This window comes from Pan paniscus, chromosome 11 (genome assembly GCF_029289425.2).
Source record: "Pan paniscus chromosome 11, NHGRI_mPanPan1-v2.0_pri, whole genome shotgun sequence".
NCBI lineage: Eukaryota > Metazoa > Chordata > Mammalia > Primates > Hominidae > Pan > Pan paniscus.
In genome coordinates, this window is record NC_073260.2 from 74,098,698 (window position 1) to 74,109,180 (window position 10,483).

Sequence of the window (10,483 nt, forward strand, 5' to 3'; positions counted from 1 at the left end):
ACACACACACACACACACACAAAGTCAAAAAACAACAGATGCTTGGCAAGGCTGCAAAGAAAAAGGAACACATATACATTGCTGGTGGGAATGTAAATTAGTTCAGCCAGTGTAGAAAGCAATTTGGAGATTTCTCAAAGAACTCGAAACTGCCAATCAGCCGAGCAATCTCATTAGGGTATATATCCAAAAGAAAACAAATCTGTCTACCAAACAGACACATACACTTGCATGTTCTTTGCAGGACTATTCACAATAGCAAAGACACAGAATCAACCTAGGTGCCCATCAATAGTGACTTGGATAAAGAAAATGTGGTACATATACACCATGGAATACCATGCAGCCATAAAAAAGAATTAAATCATATCCTTTTCAGCAAGATGGATGCAGCTGGAGGCCATTATTCTAAGGGAATTAATGCAGGAACAGAAAACCAAATACCATGTTTTCACTTATAAGTGGGAGCTAAACACTGGGTACTTAGGGATATAAAGATGGCACAGTGGAAACTGAGGACTTCTTGGGGGAGGGGAGGCAAGGGGCAAGGGGCAAGAGTTGAATAACTGTTGGGTTATATGTTCAGTACCTGGGTGATGGACTCATTTGCACCCCAGATCTCAGCATCATGCAATATACCCAGGTAACCTGCACATGTAGCCCCTGAATCTAAAAAAAAAATTAAAGAAAAAAAAAGGAGTGCTCTAAAAATCATGTGAATTTGGAAAAAAATAAATACAGGTTTAGCCATTTTCAAATATTAGTTTGATTTAACAAAAAAAATGATGAATTCAAATATATGTGTATAACTGTAGGCAAGAAGCAATAAGCCAAAATAATAACTGTGGTTGTCTCTGGGAAATGAGATTTTGATTTTTTCTATATCGTTTTGTGCCTTTGTAAATTTCCACAATGGGCACATATCATTTAAATAATCATAAAAACAGTATTCATTATATAAAAAATTAATAAATAGATTAGTTAAGTACAGATAGAGAGTTATGTACTAGGTTAACAACTTTGCCTGCTAGACTTTACAAATGCTTAACAATGAAACACAGTAATCAAAGAATACCCAGAAAGCTTAGGGTGGGAATGCTTTTAGACACTGTTGAATACACCCACACTTTTGCACCTGCAGTTTTACAGGCTCAAATGAGAAAACCTATCATGTTAATAAAAATAAAAATATTGGAGGGAGCGCCCTTCCAGGAGAGGGGGTGGCTGCCGTAGTGACAGCCTGGTGCTGCGGCTCTTTCCCTGCAGTCCTGCTGAGGAAGTGTGCATCCCTGGCGCTTCCTTCTCTTCAGGCGGAGAGCTTGGGATGTGGTAATGCCAGCCATACTTCTCAGAGCCGTGGCCAGATCTCACCGTATATTATCAAAAGCACATCAGTGCAGAAGAATTGGTCATCTAATGTTAAAACCACTTAAGGAATTTGAAAATACCACATGCAGCACACTGACAATACGTCAAAACTTGGATTTGTTCCTTCCTGATAAAACAGCTGGTGGTTTGAATAAATCTCAGATCCTCGAAATGAACCAAAAAAAAAAAAAAGATCAAATACTAGCATGCTCTCTCCATTAAATGCTGCTTGTTGCCAAGATGAAAAAGCACACCTTCCAATCAGGAAATCCTTTGGTACTCACAGGAGAGTGACCCACAAACCAAATCTATTGGGTTCTAAATGGTTTATTAAAATATTAAAGAGGCATTTCTTATCTGTATCAACGGAAACATTTGTTCCAAAACAAGACTTTCCACAGATCAAGAGACCACTAAAAGCATCCAGGACCAGGCAGCCATCCAGGACCAACCTTCCCGTTCTGTCTGTGAACGAGGTAAAGTGGGGGTGGCCGCGGCTCTTGTGCTTAGTGATCATTGCCCACGCTAAACCAGTGTGCGTTTGCACCCCAGCCTTACCACCAACATAAGAGAAATGGCAGTCAACTCAGACTTCTTCATCAAGATCTTTGAAGCATAATAAATATTCAAAGGGATTCAAAATCTTAATTTTTAAGAATTAATGATACATATAAAAACAAAATACAGGCAATAAAACATGAAAATATAGTTTATAAAAGATTTAGTTATTGGTCTAAGGAAACTGAAAAAGAGGACTAGTATTAAGTCCAGTCTAAGAGTGGAACTGTAAAACAACAACACAAAACCCATTAGAAAAAAAAAAACTAGAAATTCTTCATCAAATTTAAAAAAAAATTGTAACTCTGCAGACAGATAAGCCTTTATTAGCCTGTGGCAACTGTGCGTGGGGCGGTGAAATGACACACTAGGATAGACTCCAAAAGCAGCAGGGGAAGAGGGCCTTGCTTTTTTATCCTCTTAAGGTTTAAGGGGGTATTTTTAATTCATCTGCAAGGGGTTTATGGGAATTTTTCTGCTACAATTTGCATTTCTCCTTTAATAACAATTTAAGGGTCAAAATCAAGCCCCTGGTAACCTTTGTATCTTGCATAATACCTAGAACTGTGCCTTGTACTTAAATGTTTATTAAATTGGAAAAGATCGGAAAGAGGCAAGAGGATCTTTAATGTCGATAGTCATCAACATTAAAGATATTTTAAACTTGATGAAGACTTCTGAATCTATCAGAAAACAGGTTAGAATGTCTGTCTTCAAGTCTTGATGCTGAAACGTAACCCCTGAGCCTGTTTAATTTTGGCTGTGTTTTTATTATGGTGTAGCTGACACCCCTTAGAAAGGTATACATACCTTTACTCATCCTCAGATCCTGAAGCTAGGAATTAACAAATGGTTTTTGTGTTGGATTCTGGAATGGTTTCAATTCTTGTATGGTTTCTGTGAACCCAGGATGTGAAGGATGGAAGCGTTGTGCAAGTATTGTTCCCCCTTTCCTTTTGCTGGAGCTTTGGGGTAACCTGGGAAATTCAGTATTTAAGTGTCCAAGATGACATTAAGTGTAAAAACCTGAATTCATGGCAGATCCAAAAAAGAGAAAGCTCAACTCATTTTGTTCTTTTGTTACATCTAGCAGCACAGTGCATCAGGTTTCTTAGGAAGATGCTGATACAGCCAGAGAATTCCCTAGGCTCTGTTTCTTTGGGCCATCCCTTAGACTTGGAAGCAATTTTCCTAAATACCATTTCTTATTTTTCCTTAGGATTTTTTTTTTCTACTTCCTTCCAGGAAAGGATTTGAAGTAATTTTCAACATTCAACATAGTTTCAAATGAGATAATAAATACTGTCACATATTAGTCAAAGCAAATAGTTGACACGAACAGAGAAATAAATGTTATAAAATACCTGAAATGAATAATCTAGTTGAATGTTTTGTTTTGAGAGGCCCAGTAATTAAAAGAGGAAATCGTCCTGGGATTTATTGTTTGCTGTTTATTGTTGTGGGGGAGGGCAGAGTAAAAACATAAAAATATCTTAAGAGAAATAATTTTTTCCGGCGCTGAAATTAAGGAGTCAGTTATTTCATGGGTCCTGTTATAGAAGATATTATATAACACGATAGACAATGACTTCAGTCGGAGTTTGGCAAAAAGAAGCCTATGCTGTCTTTCGGAAAGCACAGGAAAATAATAGAAAATCATATGTTTCTGGCTGGGTGGTGGCTCACGCCTGTAATCCCAACACTTTGGGAGGCCGAGGCAGATTACTTGAGGTCAGGAGTTCAAGACCAGCCTGGCCAACATGTTGAAACCCCATCTCTACAAAAATACAAAAATTAGCCAGGCGTGGTGGTGGTGGTGTGTGTCTGTAATCCCAGCTGTTTGGGAGGCTGAGGCAGGAGAATCTCTTGAACCCAGGAGGCAGAGGTTGCAGTGAGCCAAGATCAGGCCACTGCACTCCAGCCTGGGTGACAGAGCGAGACTCTGTCAAAGAAGAAGGAGAAGGAGGAGAAGGAGAGGGACATATGTTTCTAAAGTGACCTGAGATAACTTGAAGATTTTACTTTTCATAGAGAAAGCAGTCTTGGCATGACTAGGTAATATGTCCCCAGGACCAAGACTGACTTTCATCTGCCCCAAATTGAGGGCCACTCCATTTTCATACGGCCACCATAGTGCTGGTAAATCCTTTATACAACTCTTGACTGAGACAAGGAAAAGACTCTGCTTTGTGTCAGAAAGCATGTGGACTTTGTTTTGTTCCCATAGTTGCACCAAACTCATTTTGTTTAGCCCTGCAGAACAGCATGCATCTGGAGTTGGCTGAATGAGGTTTCAGTGATGCTCTCTGTCAAAATTAAATCTTTACCTGGCCTCATTTTCAGAGATCATAAACTGAGATATTCAACCCACATCCCATTGGCTTACAATTCCTAAAAGCAATAGTGGGTGCAGTGGCTCATGCCTATAATTTCAGTGCTTTGGGAGGCTGATGCAGGAGCACCGCTTGAGGCCAGGAGTTGAAGACCAGCCTGGCAACATAGCAAGACTCCTGTTTCTAAAAGACTTTTTTTAAAAAAATTAGCTGGGTGTGGTGGTGTGCACCTATAGTCCTAGCTACTCAAGAGGCTGAGGTGGGAGGATCGCTTGAACTCAGGGGTTCCAAGCTGCAGTGAGCCATGACTGTACCTAACTCCATCCAGCCTGGGCAACAGAGTGAGACTCTATCACTAAACAAACAAACAAAAAAACAATAATAGCAGTACTTCTTGTTAATGTCTAGTCTTTGAAGAGAACAGCAGAGGATGGGAAAGGCAGGTCTGAGTGGCGTGGAGCCTGACACCAGGGAGAGAGTTTCCAGGCTAATAGCACAGGGTGTTACAAAATCACTAGTGAATTGTTAACCATTTTTTTGAAAAATGAAATAGAATAGAAAATAACAGAATACACCGCTCATGATAAAGGTAAATATTGGTTTGTGAAGCTTTTGTGGCAATTATTGGTGTGTAAGCATATATGTGTATATGTACTGTATATAATTATTTCTTATCACAGGTTGTAGTAAAAAAAACTTACAAGGTAAAGCATAATACTGGTAACGTAAAAATATAAAAAATAAAAATATTGTCTTCAATTTTTAATAAGCATTACAGAATTTTGTATTAATGCTCTCTGTAATTCTGATAGTCACCATCTTTCATTTAAAGAGCAAGCCAATGTATTTTAATCAGTTGATTAAAAATATGAACTACTAGATGGAATAAGCTATGAATTCAATTGTTAAAATAAACATAGGACTGTTCAGGTTATCATTTGTTTCTTTAATATGTCTTGGCAGTTTCCACCTTTAAAAAAATTTGTCCACTTGATCTAAGTACTCAAATACTATTTTTAAAATTCTAAATGTTAAAAGCAATACTATTTTTAAAATTCTAAGTGTTCAAAAGACTCATTAAGCCTTAGAAATATTCTAATAAAATGTCCAGGAATAAGAAAATCTTGGACTAAAAACCAAAATGAGCAGGCAAACAAAAAACAGAATTAGCTTATTATAAGGACAAAATAATAATGTTTATATGTATTACACTTATTCTAGTAGTCCAGAGAGGGATACATATATTTTTATATACTGTCCTTTTCATATATTGTTAGATTTGTCAATATTTTGTAGAGGATCTGTGTGTTTATGTTCATGAGGGGTATTGTATTGATCTGTAGTCTTCTTCTTCTTCTCCTTCTCCTTTTTTTGAGACAGAGGCTCGCTCTGTCACCCAAGCTGGAGTGCAATGGCGCCCAAGCTGGAGTGCAATTGACTCAACCTCCGCCTCCGAGGTTCAAGCGATTCTCCTGCCTCAGCCTACTGAGTAGCTGGGATTACAGGCACACGCCACCACGCCCAGCTAATTTTTGTATTTTTAGTTAGAGACGGGGTTTCACCATTTTGGTTAGGCTGGTCTCAAACTTCTGATCTCATGATCCGCCCGCCTCGGCCTCCCAAAGTGCTGGGATTACAGGAGTGAGCCACCGCGCCCGGCCGCTTTCTTCTTCTTGTAATATGTTTGTCTGGATTTGGTATCAAAGTAATGCTGGTTTCCCCAAGTGAACTAGAAAGTAATTCCTACTATTTTTCTGAGAAATAGTACATTTCCTCCTCAAATGTTTGGTGGAATTTTCCAGTGAAATTATATGAGTCTGGAGTTTTATTGTTAGAAGATTTTAAGCTATGAATTCAATTTTTAAAATAAACATAGGACTGTTCAAGTTATCTATTTGTTTCTTTAATAAGTCTTGGCAGTTTACACCTTTAAAGAAGTTTGTCCACTCAAATTTATAGGAATAAAGTTGTTTGTAATATCTGGGACACCAATGACATGAATATTGTACATTTTGATATTGTCTTAAAGGTTGATGAGGGTCTGTTCATTTTTAAATCTTTTTTCTTCCTGTTTTTCAAATGGTTTTCAAAAATTTCTATTGGCCTATTTTCAAGTTCACCAATTTTTCCTGTCTTCCTAATTCTGCTGCTTAGCACATGTACTGCATGTACTGAATCTTTTACCTATTGTAATTTTTTCTTCTCAAATTTCCATTTGATTTTTTCTTATAGTTGATTTTTCTGAAAAATCATATCTTTTCATTAAGTTTATTTTCTTTATGGATTATAAATCGCTTTAAAATCTTTGATAATTCTAACATTTGTGTCATCTTGAGTTTGGCATCTATTGATTGCCTTTTCCCTTGAAAACTAGTCACATTCTCCTAATTCTTTGTGTGTCAAGTATTTTGGATTGTGTCCTGGACATTTTGAATATTATGTTGTGAGAATCTGGGTCTTTTTAAAATCCTCTGGAGAATATCGATTTTTAAATGAGTAATCAACCCAGTTAGGTTCAGGCTTTAAGTTCTGTCTGTTCTTCTGTGAACACGGTTCTAACGTCACTTAAGTTTTCAAAGCCTTGGCTATGCTGCCTTGGGACTGTCCCACACATGTATCACCCTCTGGCATTAGTATGGAGCTTGGGCAGAAGTTTATATTGCAGTTTAGTTCTCAAAGGCTTCGCTAGGTGGCTTTCAATCTGTCTCCTGTATCTGTACCTCAGGGATGAGGCTGGACCATTGCCAGTTTATACACAGAATCATGGGACCCGTAATCCAGTCCTCTCTGCTCCAGAATTCCTCCTGCTCTCTCTTGCTCAAAGTAGTTCCCCCTTTCTTGGTCTCCTGGCCAAAAAAGATAGGTTTTTATCAATTTCTGCTGTTCATACTGCCCACTGCAGTTCTGCTAGATGCTCACTCTTGCTTCAGAGCTGGGAGAGACAGGAAAAAAATGAAACCAGAAAACTGAACTCTACATGAGTTTCTTTGCCCAGTTCGACTTCCATTCCCAATCCAATAATGCTTTCATTTACTTTTCAGAGACTACAGGTGTACTCTAGCCAGAGCTTTTACTTGTTTTTGTTGTTGTTGTTGTTGTTTGTTTGTTTGTTTTTATTGAGACAGAGTCTTGCTCTGTTGCCCTGGCTAGAGTGCAGTGGTGCAGTCTTGGCTCACTGCAACCACTGCCTCCTGGGTTCAAGTGATTCTCGTGCCTCAGCCTCCCAAGTAGCTGGGATTACAAGCTGCGCTACCACACCCGGCTAATTTTTGTAAGTTTAGTAGAGACAGAGTTTCACCATGTTAGCCAGGCTGGTGTTGAACTCCTGACCTCAAGTGATCCACCTACCCTGGCCTCCCAAAGTGCTGGGATTACAGGTTTGAGCCACTGTGCCCGGCCACTTTTACTTGTAAGTGGAGAGACACATGGGGTATAGTAACTTACTTGATCAACACTGAAAGTCCTTTTTTCACACTTATTTTTAAGCATTTTTCTATACCATTAAAATTTTTAAGAATACCATCTTATCATTTCATTATATTCCACTATATGTATTTTAATTATGCATCGATTCTCTTAAACCGTTTTTGTTGTTGTTGTTTTTTGTTTGTTTTTGTTTTTTTGAGACCCAGTCTCACACTGTCACCCAGGCTGGAGTGCTATGGCACAATCACAACTCACTGCATCCCTGACCTTCTAGGCCCAAGTGATCCTCCCACCTCAGCCTCCCCAGTAGCTGGGACCACAGGCATGTGCCACCATGCCCCAGCTAATTTATTATTATTATTATTTTGTAGAGACGGGGTTTCCCTATGTTGCTCAGGCTGGTTTCAAACTCCTGGGTTCAAGCAGTTGTCCCACCTCAGCCTCCCAAAGTGCTGGGATTACAGGAGGGAGCCACCATGCACAGCCCAAAAGCTATTTTTGTTTACTTCTAATATATTACTATTATATATAACACTGTGACATAAATTTGCATCTTGTTTTCTGATTATTTAACATATATTTTTGGATACAGAATTACTAGTTCAAAGATCACAAAGATGGGCTGGGTTCAGTGGTTTATGCCTGTAATCTCAGTGTTTGGGGAGGCTGAGGCAGGAGGATTACTTGAGGTCAGGAGTTTGAGACCAACCTGGGCCTGTCTACAGAAAAAAAAAAAAACATAGCCGGGCACGGTGGTGCATACCTGTGGTCCTGTGGCTACTCAGGAGGCTGAGGCAGGAGGATGGCTTGAGCCCAGGAGTTCCAGCTGCAGTGAGTTATGATGGGACCACTGCACTCGAGCTTAGGTGGCAGAGTGAAACTGTTTTTGTTTTTGATTTCCCTTGAGTTGGCCAGACTCTGTCTCTTAAGGAAAAAAAGTCACAAAGCTGAAATTAAAGCACCAGCTAGTTTGTGTTCTTTTCTGCAGCCTCTTGAGAAGAATACACTTTCAAGTTCATTTATTTTATTGGCTGAATCTAGATCTTTGAAATTGTAGGGCTGAAGTCCCTGTTTCTTTGCTGACTGGCCGCTAGGAATCTCTCAGCTCCTAGAAACCACTCTCAGGTTTTTGTCCCCTGGCTCCTTCCATCTTCAAGGCCAGCAGGGGAATTACTTTCACATCAAATCCCTTGCACATTGTGCCTCTCCCTGTCTTCCTGTCTCTGACCACTCCATCCTTATTGAAAGGGCTCATGTGATTAGATTAGATCCACCTGGATAATCTCCCTATCTGAAGGTCAACTGGTTTGGGACAGTAGTTAGTCCATTCTTGCACTGCTATAACGAAATACCTGAGACTGGGTAATTTATAAGGAAAAGAGGTTTAATTGGCTCACAGTTCCACAGGGTATACAGGAAGCATAGCAGCTTCTGCTACTGGGGAGGCCTCAGGAAACTTATAGTCACGGTGGAAGGCAAAGGGGGAGTGAGTCATTTCACATGACAGGAGCAGAAGGAAGTGGGGTGGGAGATGTCACACACTTTTAAACAACCAGATCTCATGAGAACTCACTATCATGACAGCTCCAAGGGGGATGGTGTTAAACCATGAAACCACCCCCATGATTTAATTACCTCCCACCAGGCCCCACCTCCAGCATTGGAGATTATATTTCAACATGAGATTTGGGTGGGGACACAGATCCAAACAGTATCAGGGACTTTAATTACATCTGCAAAATTCTTCACAGTAATGCCTCAACTAGCATTTGATTAAATAAGTGGATGTTACACCAGGGAAAGGGAATCATCCCTTAGGGACGATCTTAGGATTCTGCCACTACAGGGTCACATCAGAAAGACACAAGATACAACAATCAATACATATAAATTGCTAGAGTATTATTGTTTAGGTCTGTGGACTCAAGAGACTCCAATAGCTAAACTTCTTTAAAAGTGACCTTAATCAGAATGTTTGCCTCGGTTCACGTCAGGTTTTGCCAGACATCACTAATAGTTATCTGTCAATCATACATCTATCAGAGATATAGCAAATACATACATTCCAAGTACTACAGAGAAGGAAGAAGGGCCTGAAATGTTATTTAGTGTCCACTGAGTTCCCAACAGCCATCAGGTCATTCCATCCCCATTCTGCTTCTAAGATGGGTATCAGTGTCCTCATTTTCTGAGAATTCCGAGGCTCAAATTGTTTAGTGAATGACAGTGTTGCACAGCCAATACTGATTTCCAGCCATGAAACATGTAAAGTCCACTGTCAACGTTAACCAGTATTCACACAATAAATAATAAAATATATTGAAAAGTGGGGCAAGGAGGAACAAGAGGCAACTTGAAGGGCCTCCAACAGCTAAATCTGGGATCTGTGCCACAAAATGATAGCAATGGATAACTCAGAATAAATTATTGCCCATTAGTCTATATTGGTATCAATAAATACCTGAATAAAGAAATGGGTGAAAGGAAAGCTCTTCCTTTATAGCAGGGGTCCCGAACCCCTGGGCCACAGGCCACTACTAGTCCATGGCCTGTTAGAACCCGGGTTGCACAGCAGGAGGTGAGTGGTGGGCAAGTGATCAAAGCTTCATCTGTATTTATAGCCGCTCTCCATCGCTTGCATTACTGCCTGAGCTCTGCTTCCTGTCAGATTAGCAGCAGCCTTACGTTCTCATAGGATTGCTAACCCTACTGTGAACTGTGCATGCAAGGGATCTAGGTTGCAGGCTCCTTATGAGTATCTAATGCCTGATTATCTGTCACTGTCTCCCATCACCCCT

At 39.8% G+C, this 10,483-nt stretch overlaps 1 pseudogene; it reads left to right on the forward strand.

Moving 5' to 3' along the window:
• Positions 1 to 377: 377 nt before the first annotated feature.
• Positions 378 to 3,246, forward strand: LOC117974429 (required for meiotic nuclear division protein 1 homolog; annotated as a pseudogene).
• The last annotated feature ends 7,237 nt before the right edge of the window (positions 3,247 to 10,483 follow it).